Source organism: Pygocentrus nattereri, chromosome 1 (assembly GCF_015220715.1).
Source record: "Pygocentrus nattereri isolate fPygNat1 chromosome 1, fPygNat1.pri, whole genome shotgun sequence".
NCBI classification, from domain to species: Eukaryota; Metazoa; Chordata; class Actinopteri; order Characiformes; family Serrasalmidae; genus Pygocentrus; species Pygocentrus nattereri.
Window position 1 is genome coordinate 46,087,050 of NC_051211.1, and position 21,938 is coordinate 46,108,987.

Consider the following 21,938-nt stretch of genomic DNA (forward strand, 5'->3'; position numbering starts at 1 on the left):
ATACATGCATGTTTCTCTGCTGTACTGTGTTAGCTTAGCGTTAATGTTCTCACTCCCATGTTGTGAGGTTCAAGTCTCATGCTTGTATGTGAAAGGGCAGGTGCCTTTATTGTGGGCAGCCTGGTCATTTCCGTTCCAGCTGTCTTGTGCTTGAGGTGAAAAGGCCGGGGTCCATTGCAGGTAGGGGTATCTGCAACAGACTTGGGCCAATCACCCAAGACTTCAGGGCTTTTCCTTATTGCCACTCTGTCATGGGTGCAAAATTTCAGGAACATTTTTGTGGACTCTGGAGCAGCCAGTAATTTTATCAGCATTACTCTGGCTAAAACCCTAAACCTGCCCCTAGTTAACCTAAGACGTTTGTATCAGTTCCAGTCATTGATAATTGCCCTCTGGAGTTGGGGTACATAGGCCAGCAGGTCCGGCCCATCTTCCAGCACATAGGTCAGCACAAACAGCAGATGCAGCTAGTATTAGGGTTCCCCTGGCTGCAACAGCATAATCCATGCCTGGATTGGCTGACCGGCTCTGTGGTGAGCTGGGGATCTCATTGTAAAGGGTCTTGCATTGAGATTCCCACACCAACTTCTAGACAGATCAAAACTCTTATGATCCGTCTGAGTATCATGACCTGCTCGAGGTCTTTAGTAAGGGAAAGACCCAAATTTTACCTCCACACAGGTCCTATGGTTGTACCATTGACCATTGATCTCCTCGCAGACACTCCCTGAGGGAGGTTGTATTCTCTTTTGGGTCCTGGGAAAACAGCTATGGAGGGATACGTCAGGGGGGCACTAGCATTAGGGTTCATTCAACCATCTACCTCACTGGCTGGAGCCAGATCTTTGTTTGTGGGGGAAAAGGATGGTGGCCTTTGTCCCTGCATAGACTATAGGTGACTTAACAAAATTATAGTTAAGGGCCATTACCTGATGACCTCAGCATTCAAGGCACTGCAACAGGCCACAATCTTCACTACGTTGGACCTGCACAGTGCCTACAACTTTATTCAGGTACACCATGGGGATGAATGGAAGACAGCATTCATTACCCCGTCTGGTCATAACAAATACATTGTGATGCCTTTCAGTGTAATAAATGCTTCTGCTGTCTTCTAATGCTTTATTAATTAGTTCACAACTTTCTGGACTTTTCTGGTCCAAGTTATACCATATATTCATACAGAACTTCAATACAGTAGCCGCCCTAATAACTGCCCTCACTAAGAAAGGTACAGGGATATTTCACGTGCGTGAACTGTGTTTCTGCATGTGCAAATTGTGTTTCTGTGCACGCGCAAGGGATATAGATCTAACAGTGGGGGGAAAATTATAGCACATCAATAGGATGTAAGGGTACACTTACACCAAATAGAATTCCTCTGTAATGTGCTATTATTCAAGGTAATAGGTTTAACCTGAAAAAAATACAACTGTACTTTCCCTTATGGAAAATATACTCTTAAGTAGTGCTTAATTAGTGAAAATATTTTATTTTTGAACCACTACTTCTTACTAAGTCACTACTAAGTTGATACATATTTACTTTACTTGATACATATTTAATTTAAGTTGATACTTGATACATATTTAAGTCATGCTTTATGTATACTAGCCTGTGCTGCCAAACTGAACTCTGAAAAATACATTACAATTTTTCTAAATGTTTTTTCGTAGGGCTACCCATATATCCATTATATCCCTGTATATAATTAAAATATTTACAAATGCTGTATAATCTAGTATTTTTGCAGAACTGTTTTTTTGTGCTTAGTCATACTACAAAGTACTCAAATACATGCTTAGCATACCAACTTATACACTGTATTACACTCTGCCTTTTAATAAATGCACTTTAATGACTATGTTTGTTAATAATAGGATGGGATCAACTCAGTTGTTCTCAATCCTGGTCCTGGAGAACCCCCAGCCCTGAACATTTTAGTGTTTTCCTGCTCCCAACACACCTGATCCAACTAATTACAATTAGAATCATGTAGTCTAATTTCATTTCAACAAATGAAATTTGTCAAAATCAGCAGCTCCCACTGGAACTGTTTTAGCTTTACATAAAATTTAGGGGTGTGTCCAACACAGTAAACACATACTGGACTCAGAATAATGCATGAATTAAAAAAAAAGAAGTATTGTGAGGGAAACCAACATTCAGTTAAAAGTAAACAAATCTCACATAGTATTTTAAGTGAACTCTCAGTGGTGCAGTGCATTGTGATCTGTAAAGGTTGTGCTGTAACATGACAGACCACTGGACCATGCTTTTCTTTTATTTGTATTTACTTTTATTTTACTTTTATTTCTTTAAGTAATACCATTATGGGGCTTTGGATCTGATTCTTTATTCATACATGAACAGACAAGTAAAGTCATGACATTTGGCTTGTGTGGTTGGTTAGTAAATCTGACTAGTGGAATACCACCAATATGGGTGTGGTGTGAGTCACTGGTTTGTATTTGCTCAGTGTGCTTCGTGTTTCATCAACTTGGTTCTCTTCACAAGTCCTCTGCTATCCAGGTTGGAGTAAAGGTTTGAACCTACAGTTCAAATCACTGGGGGTTATTGTCAATTGTCCCAGCTGAGAACCTAGATTTTGTGTAGATTACCATAGCATTAACCAGCTAACAGTCAAAGATTCATGTCCACTCCCTAGAGTTGATGAATCTCTGAATTTCCTTGACTGAGGGAAGTTAGCCTGTGAACCCTATGGCTACTGGAAGATTTCTGTAGTGAAAAAGTCAAGACTTAAATTGTTTCTATGGGTTTTTTCAGCAGTGTGCACTGGTTGGTAGACTGATGCTGGACAAGGAGGTTTGGTGGCCACTGAGGACAGTGGGTCAAGTGCAACACTACAGATGGCCCATCTAGCTTGCCACAATGAGCTTGCTTAGATCTCTATTGTGACGGGCATGCTCACACAGTGAAAAGGGCAAATCACACAGCTGGAAGGAGACCATCATCCAACTCAGGTCAGTCACCAGCAGTAGAGGTGGAGTCCAAGCAGGCACGAGCAACATTTGGGAAAGCATCGCTGATGTGGTGGGCAGCAGTGAGAGTACAGCTGTTCCTGCACCCACCCCTAGCTGTGCAGGACTTGATGTGCTCATGCCCCATAATAATTATAATGCAGTCATAAGTCCTTATAAATGTGGCTGTAAATATTTATAGAAGTACATTACACTGTGTTTATTATTCATTATGAATTGGTAATATAATACATTAAAATAGTGCTAATAACACATTACATTGTGAGTGCCAAAGAAACTCCCAGTCCCAGCTTGTATAGTGCATTATGACATGCCTTGTCATAAACACATGCTGAGCCATGCCATGATTTCCTTTGTTTTTTTCTTATGATTTTTGCTTTGATTTTTCATGTATTGTAACATATCTTGGCAAGTTTCAAGTGACAGAATGTATATATGTGTCTTAATGGGTATAGATTATTAATAATAATAAGTATTCAAATAACTGGTTAATATAGGTTCTAATCTTGATTTGCAATGTTAAATTAGCACAAAGCTAATAGAGTGATAGTGAAAAAGTGAAATTTGAAGTTTATTGATATTGATATAAGACATACTTTACTTTGTAGTGTACAGTTCTTCACTGAGTCCTCCAGTAAACACTATTATTTAATAAAGCCTAATTCTTAATATTATAGGAGGGGCCAGTTAAACAAACCTGTGTTCTTATGTAGGGAGTGTTTAGTATGGGCAGAGAGGGGAAGAAAATAATTGGTAGTTGGGTTGCTGTGTAAGGTCAAGCCTCAGTTTTAATATTAGTTTGCTTTGGGATATTAGAAATGCTGTGGTGAGTTTAAGTAAGGGACCCACTTTCCTTTAGTCTAAAATATGTCCCAAAAATACTTTTAAATGCAACTTTAAAGCCCTATTGAAGCTGTATTATTTTCTAGGTCTAGTAAAGTCATTTGTGTGTGATTTGACTGCCCACTATTCACTGATAGTTTGGTCTGCCATTAGTTCATAACTTAATTAGTCATTAGCTGTGAACTAAATAATGCTTAGTACACTGCTAATAAAGTGATGTGTGTTTGCTTATTTAAGGTAGAATTAACATGCAAACTAATGAGTACTTATCTGTTGGTCCCATTAATCATCTGTTAATTTATCTACTAATTCATCATTATATTTTTCTTCCACTGTGCAGTTTTGCATGGAACACAGTTCTTGAACTTCACTGGACACTTTTCTTCACCCCCACTTATTCACTATCTGCCTCACTATCATCAGAGCTGCTTTTTCATTTTCAACATGTATTACTGCTTGCTTCATTCTTCTTCACCAATTATGTAAGACCACCCCACCCCTTCACAATCTGCACAAGTACAGTGAAGATCTTCACTACTAATATACTAATTATACTGCAAGTACATAATTAAGAGCATCCTATAAACACCCTCTCAGTGGAGGGCATACCCAAAACTAATGATTAATAACATAGAAACCAACTCTTGGATTCCTAAACAACTTGTCATTGGCTTACATGTGCAAGTGTGAAAGATTCATTTTAGTTTAACAACTATGTAATTAATTATGTGGTGTATTGTGGAGAATAATTTACAATAAAGGTTATATGTATATTTCCATTTTACTCAAGGGCACACAAAAACAAGTAACAAAATTAAGATTTCAATAACTCGTCAAGTCTTAATCATGAGTTCTCAGTATAACTTGTAAAAAAATGATCACTTTACTGGGAGGGACACAAAGTGCTAATGTATTTGTTACAACAAATCAGTGGATTAATTAACAAGACAATTAGAATAATTAACGGGACTAATATGTAACCACTAGTTAGTTCTTATGTTACTTATTTGTGAGTAACACACTTTTAAGTATAAAAAACAGCAGTTAGTAACAACATATTCAATTAGTAATTACTTATCAACATATAATTACCAATTATTTTGTAACCCTTACTGTAAAATGCCATGAAAGCCTATTTATTCACTTACTCATTCTTAGTTAACGCTGACTTATACAGGCATCTCTGTAAAGTGTAACAGTCATATTTATAATGAATGCAATTGATTAATGCATTATAACATGTTGTGAATGTGTTCATATATTCTTATAAATATGGTATTCATAGAAACTGCTACTTAACCAATTCATTTGAATTCATTTTGCTTGGAAGAGTTGATGATAAAAGAGGAAGAGGACAGCCAGCAAACAAGATGGACTGACACAACCAGAGGAATCATGAGCAAATCAGTAGGAAGCGCGACAACCCCGACAGAAGACAGGATATTCTGGTAAAACAGTACTCAAACAAATTACCACTGCAGTCCCTCTTACTTATGTATGACTTTTCAGTACTTTTCCATCCCTGTTGTTTTTGCAAAAAAGAAAATAGGAAGCTTTCAACCATTAAATACATTCTACAGTTGTATGAAGATGATGCAATTTACCTGAACAGATGACTCCAGCATCTTTAGAATGATCACAGTCATGTTTACCCCATCCTGGTGATGTACAGTGTTTCAAAGTGGATTCTGATCCTACACAGTACACATCATCCATCCAGATTGGTCCTGATCCTGGTCCAAAGTGAGCATCACTCAGCGCAGCTACAGCTTCTCCACAGCGCAGCTCTCTACACACCACTGCAGCAGCAGTCATATCCCAGTCATCACCACACACTGTTCCCCACTGTCCTCTATGAAGAACCTCCACTCTCCCAGCACAGCGACTGCCACCATCAAGCAACCTCACACTGCCTATAAAAGAGAGATAGACAGACAGACAGACAGACAGACAGACAGACAGACAGACAGACAGAGAGAGAGAGAGAGAGAGACTTTTTTTAAACCACAATTGGTTTATATTATAAAATTAAACATGTAAATTACACACCATGGACTATAATCAGAGTTCGTAAAAATATATATATTTTTTTAAATAATAATATTAATACTTTTTAACTTAAAGTAATTAACCATGTCAACTTAAAATTTTGAGTTCATTCATAATGGGTTTATTCTTTCTATTTCAAGACATTTTAGCAAATAGATTAGTTTAAAACAGAAGCCCTCATTTCAAGTAGTGCAGCCCCAGTTTGCTGATTGAGTCTGGTACAGTGGATAGAGATTAGAGGAAGCTGTTATCTTCATATTCTCATTTCCTCTTACAGCCTAAATGATGTATCAGTTACACTCAAATGCCTGTGGGGGCTCAGCGTGTAACACTGCAGTAAGGTAGAACAGAAATTCTAATGGGAAGCTAATATCAGCCTTCAATGATTAGTGTAACTAATTCAGCATGACAGTATGGTTTTGGCTGGCACCACAGGCACCACAGGCACCACAGGACATCACTCTTAATGACAGAGTTTAGGTGTTTTAGCCACACCCATTGGTATTGTGTATAAAATCAAGTATATAGTGATGCAATTTCCACAGACAAACACTGGCAGTAGAATGAATCTTACTGAAGGGCTTGGTGACTTTAAACATGGCACTGACCTAGGATGGAGTCACTGTAATTTTTATTGTCATGATAGTCATTGCCTTGACCATGTGTTTAAATATATGGAACATTAATAGGTGTAGTTGAAGTTTAATTTGTGAAAATTAATATTTAAAATTGTACATGAATAAATGTGCTGTGATATAATTTAAGTTGATGTATCTAATTAACAATAAGTAGCTATTTGGTAATACATCAGAATTTAGTACACTGTAAAAAGTGGCTTGTCAGGTCTACTTAAAAAATTACTTCTTGTGGTAATAAGTAAATTAACTAATTTTATTCAACCTAAATAAATTCTTTGAATCAAAGATAGTTTTTAAAAGTTGAATAAAACTAGTTCAGTTGCTTGTTACCGCATGAAGTAAGATTTTTTGATAGCTCTGACGAGCCACTTTTTACAGTGTAGTTTTACTAAAGTTATTTACCATCTACAAAATTTTATGAAATAGCATGAACATGATTAAATTTAGTTAAAAGTACACAGCAAGGAAATTACAAAATAATTTCTTATAAGCTGACAAAACTTACAAGCAATGAGTAAATCTCATCAGAAAGGCATCAAATTTGAATTGTTTTATCTAAAAAAACTACATAATTTGCTTAAGTATAAAGAACATGATTCATTTTGGTTACAATTACAGTATTGAAATACATCCTGCAAAATACAATTAAGTTGATATTACTTATAGGTAATAAGTAAATGTTTGTCACAATTGGCCCCTCCCAGTCCTGTCCATGTGTTCATGTTGTGTTTTAGTATAGTCCACCTGATTTCTTTGTTTTGATCCCAAGTCCGGCACCTTGTTTTGTAACTCCGCCCCTGATTGTTCCCACCTGTGTCCTGTTATCCCTTGTGTATTTAAGCCCTGTGTATGCCCCTTGTGTTTGCTGGTCTTTGTTTGATGTATGTGCTGAATGTTTGAGTTGTATGTTTGCAATTTGTTGTCTGTGTTTAGCCTGTGTTCTGTTTGTGATATCTGTCCTATGATCTCTTCGTGTTGGCTATATGAACCTGGACTGTTCTGACCATGAACCTGGATTTGCCCAAAATAAAACTTGCTTATCTCCACATATGCATCCACCTCCTCGCTCCCAGGCCTTACAATGTTACTCAAATTATATCTCTCAATGTAGCTAATTTAATTTCTATGTACTTATGAAATGTTTTTAAAGGCTAATTTCACATTATATCAAAGCCAGCCTTCCTCTGAACTTTGATCCACATCAGTTTGCATATAGAGCAAACAGATCTGCAGAGGATGCCATTGCTACAGCACTCCATACTTTGCTGAGCCATTTTGAAAACCCAGGAAACTACATAAGGATTCTTTTTGTTGACTACAGCTCGGTGTTCAATACAAATATCCCTAATATATTGGTCAACAAACTGTCTGTCTTAGTCTTTCCTCCTCTCATTTGTGCCTGGATAAAAGATTTTCTCACAAATTGCCCACAGACAGTAAGATTCAGTCCCTACTCCTCCTCCACTCTCATGCACTGGCTCTCTGGAGGGCTGTGTGCTAAGTCCCCTTCTTTATGTTCTGTATACCTAAGACTGCACTCCCATCCATTTCATCAACACCTTTATTAAATTCACTGATAACACTACTGTGGTTGGACTCATAACAGGAGGAGATGAGTCAGCATACAGAGATGAGGTACAGAATCTGTCAGAGTCGTGTTCTATGAACAATGGGTACTTAAGAGTAGTAAAACCAAAAAATTGTTATTGACTTTAGGAAGCACTGGGGACTGTGTGGAGAGGGTTTCCACCTTCAACTACCTGGGAACCCACTTTGCAGAGAATCTCTTCTGGTCTGCTAATACAACAGCAGTGGTGAAAAACATTCAACAGCAACTGCACTTTAGGAGAGTACTTTGAAAAAACTGAGGAAGGAGCTACTGGTGGCCTTCTACCACTCCACGATAGAGTGTACTAGCATGCTGGCTGCTCAATGGCTGATAGGAGAACCCTATAGGAGGTCATAAACACTGCTCAAAAAATCAATACTATTCGAAGACTACTGCAACCTGCTGAGCTCAGTTTATTAGTAATTTTAATTAGTACTTATTTTACAACCCCAATTTGAAAAAAGTTGGGACGCTGGATAAAATGTAAATAAAAACATAATGAATGAATTTGCAAATCTCATAAACCCATATTTTATTCATAGTAGAACAAGGAAAACATATATCACACCTTGCTTGCAAGTGAGGGTAGATATGCTCTGACAAGGTTGTGAGTTGCAAGACAACGCAATGGCAAACCACAATAGTACATTCAGTGCAAGGGTGTATATTTAGTGAAAGTGCCCAGAAATTAACAAAATGATGAGAAAAATAAACAAATAAACAAAAAACTATTTACAGAATATATTAGAAACTTTGAGGAAGCAACAGTATCTCCTCAAAATACATTGGCTCAACAATCAACCAACGATCTCCTTCCTCTACAGAAATGCATTGCTCCTTAAATAGACATCCACTGCTCTACCCAACCCAGTACATACCAGTCCTTTACCTCTGCAGGGGGAAACAATAATAACCAGCAATAATAACTTATGAAATAAATACAAAATCAAAGAAAAGCTTTTTCACAATGGATCCTTGAAGCTAAAATCACACAAAATGAACAAGATCAAATGAGAAAAAAAAACATTTCAAACTATATGAACCCCCCTCTAAGTGGATCACTCCAACAGGGTTGTACTGAACATGTCTGAATTTTGCCCAGGCATTATTTTAGAACAGCTCAAACTAAGCGTGGGCCTTTTCCCAGACCAGAAAGTACTGCAATTCATGTATGTTATGTATGTTCTAAACCTGCTGCTAGTATCATGGTGTAAAGTCAAGCTAGCAAGGACTGAGATTGCAGTGAGAAATAAACTACAATTAAATGGTGAGAGAGAAAAAAAGTATATGAAAGGGACAGAATGGGACTGAAACAAGGGGGAAATATGAAGGAAATAGATTTAACTAGGGAGACTAAATTTGGGACAGGGGCAACAAAAGGCTGGAAAAGTAAGTGGTAAAAATAAAAATAGCCATAGGAGCAATATGCAACTAACTCACATGACTGGGTATAAAAAGAGTATTTTAAAGAGGCAGAGTCTCTCAGAAGCAAAGATGGGCAGAGATCCACCAATCTGCAAAGAATAAAGCATCTAAAAATTGTCAAACAATTTCTGAAAAAAGTGTCTCAATGTAAAATGGCAAAGACTTGGATATTCCACCATCTACAGTACATACTGTCATCAAAAGATTCAGGGAATCTGGAGAAATCCCTGTACGCAAGGGACAAGGCCGACAGTCAATATTGGATGCTTGTGATCTTCAGGCCCTTAGGCAGCACTGCGTTGAAAACAGGCCTGATTCTGTACTGGAAATCACTGTGTGGGCTCAGGAACACTTCCAGAAATCATTGTCTGTGAACACAGTTTACCATGCAATCCACAAAAAAGTTAAAGCTGTATCTCTGTATCTTCTCTGGGCCCTAGCTAATTTAAAATGGACTGAGGCGAAGTGGAAAAGTATCCTGTTGTCCAATGAATTAAAATTTGAAATTCTTTTTAAAAACAATGGACACTGCAACCTCCAGACTAAAGACCTCCCAGCTTGTTATTAGCACACAGTTCAAAAGCTTGCATCTTTTACATTACATTACATTACATTACATTACATTTAGCAGATGCTTTTATCCAAAGCGACTTACAAATAATGTGGTACATAGAACAAACATAGTCAGGCCTTAAAGGAGGCCAAGTGGTAATAGCGGGGTAGAGAAGGGAAGGAGGGCAAGAAGGAGATGAGGTTGGTAGTGGCTAGATTTGCAAGAGGCGATTAGAGCAAGTGCTTCCTGAGGAGCTCTGTCTTCAGGAGTTTCTTAAAAATAGCGAGGGACGCCCCTGCTCTGACAGCGGAAGGTAGCTTGTTCTACCATTGGGGAATCAAGTATGAGAACAGTCTCGATTGCTTTGTGTGAATGTTTGGCAAAGCTAAGCGACGTTCATTGGAGGATCGCAGCAGCCGGGCGGTGCTGTAAGCCTTTAGGAGCGAGTGCAGGTAGGAAGGAGCCTGCTCTGTTAACACCTTGTAGGCAATTGTAAGCGTTTTAAATTTGATACGAGCAGCAACCGGTAACCAGTGGAGCTCAATGAGCAGTGGGGTGACATGCGCCCGTTTTGGTTGGTTAAAGACCAGACGCGCTGCAGCATTCTGAACCAACTTCAGTGGTTTTACAACACAGGCCGGGAGGCCCGTCAGTATGGCATTGCAGTAGTCGAGGCGTGAGATGACCACTGCTTGTACCAAGAGTTGGGTGGCTTGTTGTGTTAGAAACGGCCGTATCTGTCTGATGTTGTACAGCGCAAAGCGGCAGGACCGAGCCACAGAGGCAACATGGTGCGTAAAGGAGAGTTGGTCATCTACCATAACCCCCAGGTTCCTAGCAACCTTTGTCGGGGAGAGTGAGAGTGAGTCGATGGTTATGGTGAAGTTGTGTTGAATGGATTGTTTAGCTGGTATAACCAGAAGTTCAGACTTGGACAGGTTTAGTTGAAGGTGGTGTTCCTTCATCCATGCGGATATGTCTGAGAGGCACTGCGATATCCGCACAGAGATCGACGGGTCATCAGGCGGGAATGACAGATAGAGCTGGGTGTCGTCAGCATAGCAATGGTACGAGAAGCCATCTGAGCGGATAACCCGGCCTAGAGAGGTGGTGTAAATAGAAAAGAGAAGGGGTCCCAGTACCGATCCCTGGGGAACCCCAGTGGATAGCGAGTGGGCTGAGGAGAACTCTCCATGCCACGATACCTTGAATGAGCGCCCAGTGACGTATGATCTGAACCATAGTAGCGCATTGTCTGAGATACCCATGTTTGATAGAGTAGACAGGAGAAATTCATGATTGACTGTGTCAAAAGCGGCTGAGAGGTCCAGCAGAATGAGTACTGAGCACTGTCCTGCAGCTCTGGCAGTTTTTAGTGCCTCAATCATAGATAAAAGAGCCGTTTCAGTGGAGTGCCCTTTTTTAAAACCTGATTGATTTGGGTCCAGGAGGTCATTCTGGGAGAGGAAACCAGAGACCTGACTGTAGACTGCTCTTTCTATAGTTTTGGAAAGAAAGGGTAGTAGTGAGACTGGCCTGTAGTTATCAACCTGGGCAGGGTTGCAGGAAGGCTTTTTAAGCAATGGTGTGACTTGGGCTTGTTTAAAGATAGTTGGAAACACACCAGTAGTTATGGAGGCATTGATGGTGTGTGTGATAGCTGGGATGATAGCAGATGCAATGGTTTGTAGTAGGTTGGTAGGAATCGGATCAAGTGGACATGTAGTAGGACGGCTACATGTTACAAGAGTCAGTGCCTCGCTCTCAGTGAGAGGAGTAAACGAGGAGAAGATGGCACCTTTGGTTGAGGGATACAGAGGAGCAGAGCATGTGGTAGGACCGCTACACGTTGCATCAGTGAACTGGCTGCTTATGGCCACCACTTTCCCAGTGAAAAAAGAGGCAAGGGATTCGGCTGTAAGGCAGGTAGCCGGAGGTGGAGATGGAGGATTGAGCAACGTATTAAACGTTGCAAATAGTTTCCGGGAGTCAGTGAGAGAGTTGATTTTGCTGTGATAGAATTCAGCTTTTGCAGTAGTGAGGCAGGTTGAGAACGAAGCCAGGAGCAGTTGGTAGTTCTGTAGGTCTGCATGTATACATTTTTCCCGCCATTTTCTTTCAGCAGCCCGGAGCCTGGAGCGCAGTTCCCTGACTGTATCATTTTTAAGCCATGGCTGTGGTTTATTTGACCGCATGACTCTAGTAGTTAGGGGACAGAGGTCGTCCAGACATGAGCTTAGCGTTGAGCAGAGTGCATCAGTGGCATCATTTACATTGAGTGATGAAAAAGAGCCTAGTGGAGGCATATTATCAGTGACCAGTGAGGAGTACTGGTCGGCCGAGAGGTCTCTAAGATTGCGGCGGAACGAGACCATAGTTGGTTTTTGGTTTTTTCTCAATACACACATTGAGTTGTATGAAATAGTGATCCGAGAGGTGCAGAGGAGTGACAGTTAGTGAGTCAGTGTCACATTTGCGAGTAAAAATTAAATCCAGATTTTTACCAGCTTTATGAGTCGGAGGGCTTGGAACCTGCTCCAGATCGAAAGAGTGCATGAGGGATATAAAGTCTGTGGAGCACGGACTGTCAAGGTGGATGTTCATATCACCTAGAATAAGCATGGGACAGTCTTGATCTGGCATCTCTGATGGTATGGGATCACATTAATGCCTAGCAGCTAGAATCCTACATCAGACAAGAATGGAACAACATTCCTCTCCCAAAACTCCAGCAATTGGTCTCATCACTTCCCAGTCGTTAACAGACTATTGTTAAAAGAAGAAGGGATGCTACACAATGGCAGATATCACCCTATCACAAATTTTTGTTTTATTAAAATTAAATGTCTTATTTTCAACATGTGATATGTGTTCTATATTCTACTGTGAATAAAATATGGGTCTATGAGATTTGCAAATCATTAAATTCTGTTTTTATTTACAGTCATTTACATTTTACACAGCATTGCAACTTTTTTGGAATTGGGGTTGGATTTATCTACGTATTTATTATTTATAAATAATTTTAAATTATAATTACATTATAATATAAGTGTATTTACCTTGTATCTCCTCCAACAGTGAAAACATGTTCTCTGCATATTAGGCCACTCTTGAAGCACATGGCTCCTGACTGGTATTGGTTAATCTTTCACTTACTCCAATAAAAGTATTCATTAGTTTTCTTTCAGTTTATTTGCATTATTCATTCATCAACACGTATTGTGTTCTTAATATTTACCATATTCTCCACCTCTAACAATGCTATCAACACTGAAAGAAGAGCCTATTTTTCAAATATTATTGAAAAGAATTGTGACAACTCTAGGGTACTGTTCTCAACTACTAACAGATTATTAAGCTTAGCTCCAGCCTTTGACATTTTTAGCCTAGTTTCTAATAACAAATATTAGAAAGGGTATACTCAGAAACAACAGTAACTCATATAATCTGCCCTGTAATAGGACAGCAATTATGAGCAACTTTAATTCCATTTCTGAGGAAGAACTCAGAACTGAGGAAGATTGTAAGACAGAACAATTCCCCCCTAAAATTGTTCTAGCAATGACCAGGTCACTTGTGGTTACTAGGTCACAAATGAATATTGTAATTATTTTACTTTTTTAATTGGAGTTGTAATTCTGCAATCCATACATGCCTTCTTTTAAAATGCAACAATTGGCTATGACTTTAAATAAAAAATATATATAAATCAATGAATAAATAAATAAAATATTATAAAGCAGTACCAGTAAATAGAATGTGGTATCAGTATAGTATGTGAAATATGCAAAAGCAACACAGGCCATGGTCATGATTAAAGCAATACATGGAAATGTATAAATACAAGCACACCAGCGAAACTAGACTTTTAATACAGATATGTGTTATCTACATAATATACAACAATATATCAAACAATGGAGGTGTCTTTACACTCATCTTGTATATTGTAATATTCATGTTTTTCTTTTATATCTGTTACATTTACAGACTGTTAAGCTTTCTTTTCCTCTGTTAATGTGTGTGTGTTCTGTTGAGGGCCTCTCTCGCCCCCTCCTTCAAGAGAGGGAGCTAATGTATAGAATAGCATTCCAATGATATGAGAGATTTAAGCTTTTCCAGATGTTTCCTTATGGGAATGTATGGATGTGTGTGTGTCTCTAACCATGTTATGTATGTGCGTCCATTCACCATATAAGAGCAGAGGCAGTTTGAAAAAGTTAGAGATCCCACATTCTGCCTTCGGGACTCTCACAGGGCTTTAACACTATCTTATTAATTTGAAATAAAGTTGCTCATGTTTAAATCCAGATAGTGTCTACAGAGCTTTCCTCTAAAAAGTTTCAGCAATGACGTCATTCGCAGATGATAAGAAAACTTTGAAAGATGTGGACTGGAGTACTAGATTATCTGTATTAAATTTGTCTTAATATTCTTAATAACCTCTCCTCCATGGAGAGGTTTGTGTGCTTGAAGGATCCTAGGAGCTATGTTGTCTGGAGCAAAAGCTCCTGGTAGGGACTCCCATGGCAAACTGGTCCTAGGTGACAGGCCAGACAAAGTGTGATCCACAATCACCCCTATGAAACCAAAAAGGAAGGACTTGTGTACCCTGCCCGGATCAGGGTTACCGGGGCCCCACCCTGGAGCCAGGCCTGGGAGAGGGGCTCGCCAGCGTGCGTCTGGTGACCGGGCATTCACTCACGGTGCCCGGCCGGGCCCAGCCCGAAGGAGCTACATGAGTCCCCCGTCCCATCGACCCACCACCGATGGGAGGGGCAGTAGTAGGGGTGTGGTGCATTGTGGATCGGGCAGTGTCCAAAGGCGTGGGCCTTGGCGTTCTGATCCTCGGTTGCTGAAACTGGCTTTTGGAACTTGGAACATTACCTCACTGGCGGGGAAGGAGCCTGAGTTGGTGCGCGAGGTTGAGAGATACCGGCTAGATATAGTCGGGCTCACCTCAACACACAGCTTGGGCTCTGGGTCCAATCTCCTTGAGAGGGACTGGACTTTTTTCTTTTCTGGAGTTGCCCATGGTGAGAGGCGGCGGGCAGGTGTGGGCTTTCTCATAGCCCCTCGACTCGGCGCCTGTATGTTGGGGTTTTCCCCGGTGGACGAGAGGGTAGCTTCCCTACGCCTTCAGGTTGAGGAACGGGTCCTGACTGTTGTCTGTGCTTATGCACCGAACAGCAGTTCAGAATACCAGCCTTCATAGAGTCCTTGGGAGGGGTGCTTGAAAGTGCTCCTCCTGGAGACTCGATTGTCCTACTGGGGGACTTCAACGCTCACGTGGGCAACGACAGTAAGACCTGGAGGGGTGTGATTGGGAGGAATGGCCTCTCTGATCTGAACCCGAGTGGTGTTCAGTTTTTGGACTTCTGTGCAAACCACAGTTTGTCCATAACGAACACCATGTTTGAACACAAGGATGTCCATAAGTGCACATGGCACCAGGACACCCTAGGCCGCAGTTCAATGATTGACTTTGTAGTCGTGTCAGCGGACTTGCGGTCATGTGTATTGGACACTCAGGTAAAGAGAGGAGCTGAGCTGTCAACTGAGTTGGATCAGGTGGTGGGGGAAGATGCCGGTCAGACCAGGCAAACCCAAATGTATAGTGAGGGTTTGCTGGGAACGTCTGGCAGAAGAACCTGTCAGATTGATCTTCAACTCACACCTCCGTCAGAACTTTGACCAGATATCGGGGGAGGTGGGGGACATTGACTCAGAGTGGGCCATGTTCCGCTCCTCCATTGTTGAAGCGGCTGACTGTAGCTGTGGTCGCAAGGTAGTTGGTGCCTGTCGGGGCGGTAATCCTCGAACCCGGTGGTGGACACCCCAGGTGAGAGATGCCGTCAAGCTGAAGAAGGAGTCCTACCGGACATGGTTGGCCTGTAGGACACCAGAGGCAGCTGGCAGGTATTGACAGGCCAAGCGATCAGCGGCTTCAGTCGTTGCCAAGGCAAAAACCCGGGTGTGGGAAGAGTTCGGTGAGGCCTTGGAAAGTGACTTTAAGTCAGCTCCGAAAAGATTCTGGCAAAACGTCAGGCGACTCAGAAGGGGAAAGCAGTGTGCCACTAGCACTGTATATAGTGGAGATGGTGTGCTGCTGACTTCGACTGAAGACGTCATTGGGCGGTGGAAGGAATACTTTGAGGACCTTCTCAATCCCACCAACATGTTCTCCAGTGAGGAGGCAGAGTCTGGGGACACGGGAATAGGCTTGTCCGTTACTGAGACCGAAGTCGCTAAGGTAGTTAAAAAGCTCCTTGGCGGCAGGGCTCCAGGGGTGGATGAGATCCGTCCCGAGTTCCTCAAGGCTCTGGATGTTGTGGGGCTGTCTTGGCTGACACGCCTTTTCAACATTGCGTGGACATCGGGGGTGGTGCCACTGGATTGGCAGACTGGGGTGGTGGTGCCTCTTTTTAAAAAGGAGGACCAGAGGGTGTGTTCCAACTATAGGGGAATCACACTCCTCAGCCTCCCTGGCAAGGTCTATGCAGGGGTACTGGAGAAGAGAGTCCGGCTCATAGTCGAACCTCGGATTCAGGAGGAGCAGTGCGGGTTCCGCCCTGGTCGTGGAACACTGGACCAACTCTTTACCCTCTCCAGGATTCTGGAGGGTTCATGGGAGTTTGCCCAACCAGTCCACATGTGCTTTGTGGATTTGGAGAAGGCATTCGACTGTGTTCCCCGGGGTATTCTGTGGGAGGTGCTTCAGGAGTACAGGGTACATGGCTCTTTGCTACGAGCCATTCAGGCCCTGTACAAACAAAGCAGGAGTTTGGTTCGCATGGCCGGCAGTAAGTCAGACTTGTTCCCAGTGAGAGTTGGACTCCGTCAGGGCTGCCCTTTGTCACCGATTCTATTCATAATTTTTATGGATAGAATTTCTAGGTGCAGTCAGGGGATGGAGGGTGTCCGGTTTGGTGACTTCAGGGTCACATCGCTGCTGATGTGGTCCTATTGGGGACATCAGGCCGTGAACTTCAGCTTTCACTGGATCGGTTTGCAGCCGAGTGTGAAGCGGCCGGGATGAGGATCAGTACCTCCAAATCCGAGGCCATGGTTCTCACGCGGGAAAGGGTGGAGAGCCCTCTCTGGGTCGGGGATGAGCTCTTGCCTCAAGTGGAGGAGTTTAAGTATCTCGGGGTCTTGTTCACAAGTGATGGTACAAGGGAGCGGGAGATTGACAGGCGGATTGGTGCTGGGTCAGCAGTGATGCGGGCTCTTTACCGGTCTGTTGTGGTAAAGAAAGAGCTGAGCCATAAGGCAAGGCTCTCGATTTACTGGTCGATCTACGTTCCCACCCTCACCTATGGTCATGAGCTTTGGGCAATGACCGAAAGAACGAGATCGCATCTGATTAGGATGCCTCCTGGACGCCTCCCTTGGGAGGTGTCACAGGCAAGTCCACCGGGGAGGAGACCCCGGGGAAGACCCAGGACACGCTGGCGAACCCCGGAGAAGCGGAAGATGATGGATGGATGGATTCTTAATAATATAGCAATAATAGTCAATCCAGTGCAATCTAGTGTGTGTTTAACAAAAGATGGAAAAGTTTCTGTATTTTGTTTAGTTGGTGCATGTTAGTTAATTCCAGTGTGTTTGTATATATGTGTATAGATAGAGTGTGTGTGTGTGTGTGTGTGTGTGTGTGGAGGGAGACGGGAAAAAGAGAGAGGAAGGGGAGGGAGGTAAATGCAGCAGCTACGGGTAGAAAAAGTAAAGTAAAACTTTAAAAAAGTTAGTATAAAATAAAGTTATATTTTCTCGTCAAGTCAAGAGCCAGGTTGTCAATCAGAGTACCCCCAGAGTGGACTATCCTGACTGAGTGTGGGAAACGAGGGAAACTCTCCCTCATAAAGTTTAAATTCTGCCTGGAGTTACTGCAGCTGTTAGCACTAAGCTCTGCTAGCATCAGCCATACCGGCTATCAGCATCGCATGTAATGCAGTCAATTACATATATGTATGTAGTGAATGTTTTTAGTTCAGATTTCTTCATCCTAACGGGAGTTACAACAGAATTTTCATGCCCTCTTTTGAGTGAATCTCTCTGTATATACATTATATTGCCAAAAGTATTCATTCACCAATCCAAATCGTTGAATTTAGTTGTTTCAATCTCTTTCATGGCCACAGGTGTATAAAACTAAGCACCTAGGCATGTAGACTGCTTCTGCAAACATTTGTGAAAGAATGGGTCGCTCTCAGGAAATCAGTGAATTCCAGTGTGGTACTGTGATAGGATGCCACCTGTGCAACAAGTCCAGTCGTGAAATCTCCTGACTACTAAATATTCCACTGTCAACCAACAGTGGTATTATAACAAAGTGGAAGTGATTGGGAATAACAGCAACTCAGCCACGAAGTGGTAGGCCACGTAAATTGACAGAGTGGGGTCAGGGGACGCTTCTGGAAGCTGAGAGCTTCATGGAATGGGTTTCCATAGCCGAGCAGCTGCATCCAAGCCTTACATCACCAAGTGCAATGCAAAGTGTTGAATGCAGTGGTGTAAAGCGCCGCCACTGGACTCTAGAGCAGTGGAGACTTGTTCTCTGGAGTAACAAAGCAAGCTTCACCGTCTGGCAATCTGATGGATGAGTCTAGGTTTGGTGGTGAATGGTACTTGTCTGATTGCATTGTGCTAAGTGTAAAGTTTGGTGGAGGGAGGATTATGGTGTGGGGTTGTTTTTCAGGAGTAGGGCTCCAGTGAAAGGAACTATTAATGCTTCAGCAGACCAAGAGATTTTGGACAATTTTCAGTCAGTTCTAACTTTGTAGGAACAGTTTGGGGATGGCCCCTTCCTATCCCAACATGACTGCACACCAGTGCACAAAGCAAGGTCCATAAAGACATGGATGAGTGTGTTTGGTGTGGAAGAACTTGACTGGCCTGCACATAGTCCTGAACTCAACCCGATAGAACACCTTTGGAATGAATTAGAGTGGAGATTGTGAGCTAGGCCTCCCATCTAAAATCAGTGCCTGACCTCACAAATGCAAGTCTGAAAAAAATTCCCACGAACATATGCGTAAACCTTGTGGAAAGCCTTCCCAGAAAAGTTGAAGCTGTTATAGCTGCAAAGGGTGGCCCAACATCATATTAAACTCTATGGATTAAGAATGGGGTCTCACTCTGTGGTCATATACATGTGAAGGCAGAGGTAGAGTAAGAGTTCATGGAAGTATCATTCTGCGCGTTTCTACTGGAAGGCGCTGTAACACTTTCGACCTCAGTATAGCCTCAGCATAGAGGAAGATGTCAGGGAGGCTATAATTCTACTGTTAGTAATGCTCACCCCCGCTTTAAAAGATTCACCAATCAAAAAACAGAGATGTTCAGTTTAATGGAGAAGGACAGAGGAGAACTGAACCAGCTCACACGAGGAATAGACTGGTCATCTGTATTCATTTTCATATGAACTACAGAAAATGGTGTTATTATCAGCGACCAAACACGAAACCTGCTGAGATCCACTCTCACAACTCGACTCCAGCCTGAAACAGTATTAGCTGAGCTTGCTAATCCAAGCTAAACAGGTACCGTGTGTATGGTTTTTGTCTTACTTTTATTACGTTTCAAAGTTTAAAATATAACCTAGTTTATTTGCTGTTTTTAAGGTAAACGGTCAATTGTGGCTGATACAAGAACTGATACGGTCAGTTCATCATAGAACTCCTAAGTCTTCTTCCTCTCTCTTTCTCTCTTACTTTACCTCCCTACCCCCTCTTCCTCTGTCCCTTTCTCTCTTTCTCCCCTCCAACATCTCTCTCTCTCTCTCTCTCTCTCTCTCTCTCTATGCCTTTCTCTGCGTTTGTCTTTAACCATGTGAGAGGCTGTATAGCTCTTTAACTGTGAAATGAAGTAAAAATAAATGCAAAGCTGGGTACATTGCTGTTGTTGCCGCTGATTTTAATAGTAGAAATGTTCTACACAAAAGTCAGTGAATTTATACAGTTTAACGGTTGTGAATATGTATACTGACTGGTTCACACCTATTACACAAGCTAGAGTGGATCTAATGAAGCTAATGAAATGTATTAAACAGTAACAAACACATGCCAGACTGTTCAGCAATATACAAACAATGTAAATGTTTCCTCAAAGGTACACAGTAGTTTTAAGGTCCACTTGTGTTTATCCCAGGTGAAAAGTACATATTTGTGTCTTTTCTTAAACTAATGTTTTAAAACAGAACAATAAAATAAAAAGCCTGGAGATGAGATGGGATGTGTGGAGTCAATAAAGCTTGGAAAATATAATTTCAAAGGGTTATGGTACAATTATATTCCCTGCCTAAAGGTACTCAGATGTAAATTAGTAAAAGTAAATTACTTATTTACTTTTACCTATACCTGAATAAATTGTCACTATGGTAACAGTACTTGGGCAACGGGGGTAGTGCTGCCTCCTCATGGCAAGAGGGGCCTGGGTCCTTTCTGTGTGGATTTTGCATGTTCTTGCTGTGTCTGCATGGGGTTCTTCCGGGTGCTCCAGTTTCTTCTCAGACCTTCAGTCAGGCCAAATGGACATGCTAAATTGCCCATAGGTGTGAATGTATGTGTGATTGTGAATGTGAATGTATATGTCTGTCTGTCTGCCCTGTGATGGATAGGCGAACTGTCCAGGGTGTATCCTGCCTTCCAACCTGTCATAGGCTCCAGCTCCCCCCCACAACCCAGAAATATAAGTGGTTTAGTAAATGTGTACGTGTATAATAGTACTTGTACTTAAGTAGGGTTTTTCAATACTTTCAACCCTGACAATGAGTCCCTGTTCCAGAGGATGTGCGCCTGCCATGACCCTCCTGGTTCACAATCCTTTCATGCTGATGTACACACCCTATGACCTGCTAGAGGCCACTACGAGTAGTACATTTCTATTTTACCTTACTCCTGTGTGTTGTTTTTAATTCAGTCATCCATATTTCACACTGCATTACAGACATTGCTTATCATTTGTCATTCTGCTGTGGTTTCTACCTAGTCCTACCTAGTTACTGTGTAAATACTATGTACAAAGTTACTCTTTATTTTGTAGCCCTGTTTCCATCATATTACAGAGTTCTTCGCAGTATATACCTGGTGGTATGTATCATGTTAGCTGGCACGTTTACTGGTAGAGGACTTACCAGTGCATGTACCAATTAATACTGGAAAAAGGTACTTTTTTACTCTGTACTTGATTAAATTCTAAATCATTAAAAGATGAAATATACCTGGTATTTATCACACTAGTTAACATGGAACCATATGTTCATATAGTTTTATAGAAGCATTGTGAATTAATCTCAGCAGTGTGTCATATTCCTCAGTAGTTTCATGAAAGTGTGCATGTTGGGCTTGTGGTTATAGTTTATAAAAATGTATAAAAAATTCAGAAATTATTGTTCAGCCATTTAGAAAAACTGTAAATGCTTTGTCAAAGCTTAGAGAAGAAAAAGGAAGATGATATTTGTTAAAGTAAATGCAGCTCTTACCAGCACACTCCAGTCCCACATCACTGTCATGGGAGCAGTTGTGTTTGAGTGAAGATGATGTTGGACAGAAGTAAATCTGAGATTCATTCCCTCTACACTGAAGCTCCTCTGACCACACCTGACCCTCCCCTCTGCCAAAAGCAGCTGCTCCCAGCACCTCCACAGGAGGCCCACAGCCCAGCTCTCGACACACAACCTCTGCATCCTGCTGGTCAAAGTCAGCATCACACACTGTGGACCAGGTTTCTCCATGAAGCACCTCCACTCTCCCAGAGCAGCGAGAACCACCAACCAGCCTGACTTCTAACACAAGGAAGCAGACAACATGAAT

General features: G+C 41.6%; 1 long non-coding RNA gene across 1 annotated transcript in view; it reads right to left on the reverse strand.

Annotated features, from left to right (window-relative positions):
• LOC119263791 overlaps window positions 1–21,703 on the reverse strand; it is a 24,866-nt gene extending 3,163 nt beyond the window's left edge. Inside the window, exons 1-2 of the long non-coding RNA XR_005130522.1 lie at window positions 21,608–21,703; window positions 5,450–5,758 (exon numbers count right to left, since the gene is read on the reverse strand). This is a non-coding gene — a long non-coding RNA (uncharacterized LOC119263791). The remainder of the gene's footprint in view (window positions 1–5,449; window positions 5,759–21,607) is intronic.
• Window positions 21,704–21,938: the final 235 nt, after the last annotated feature.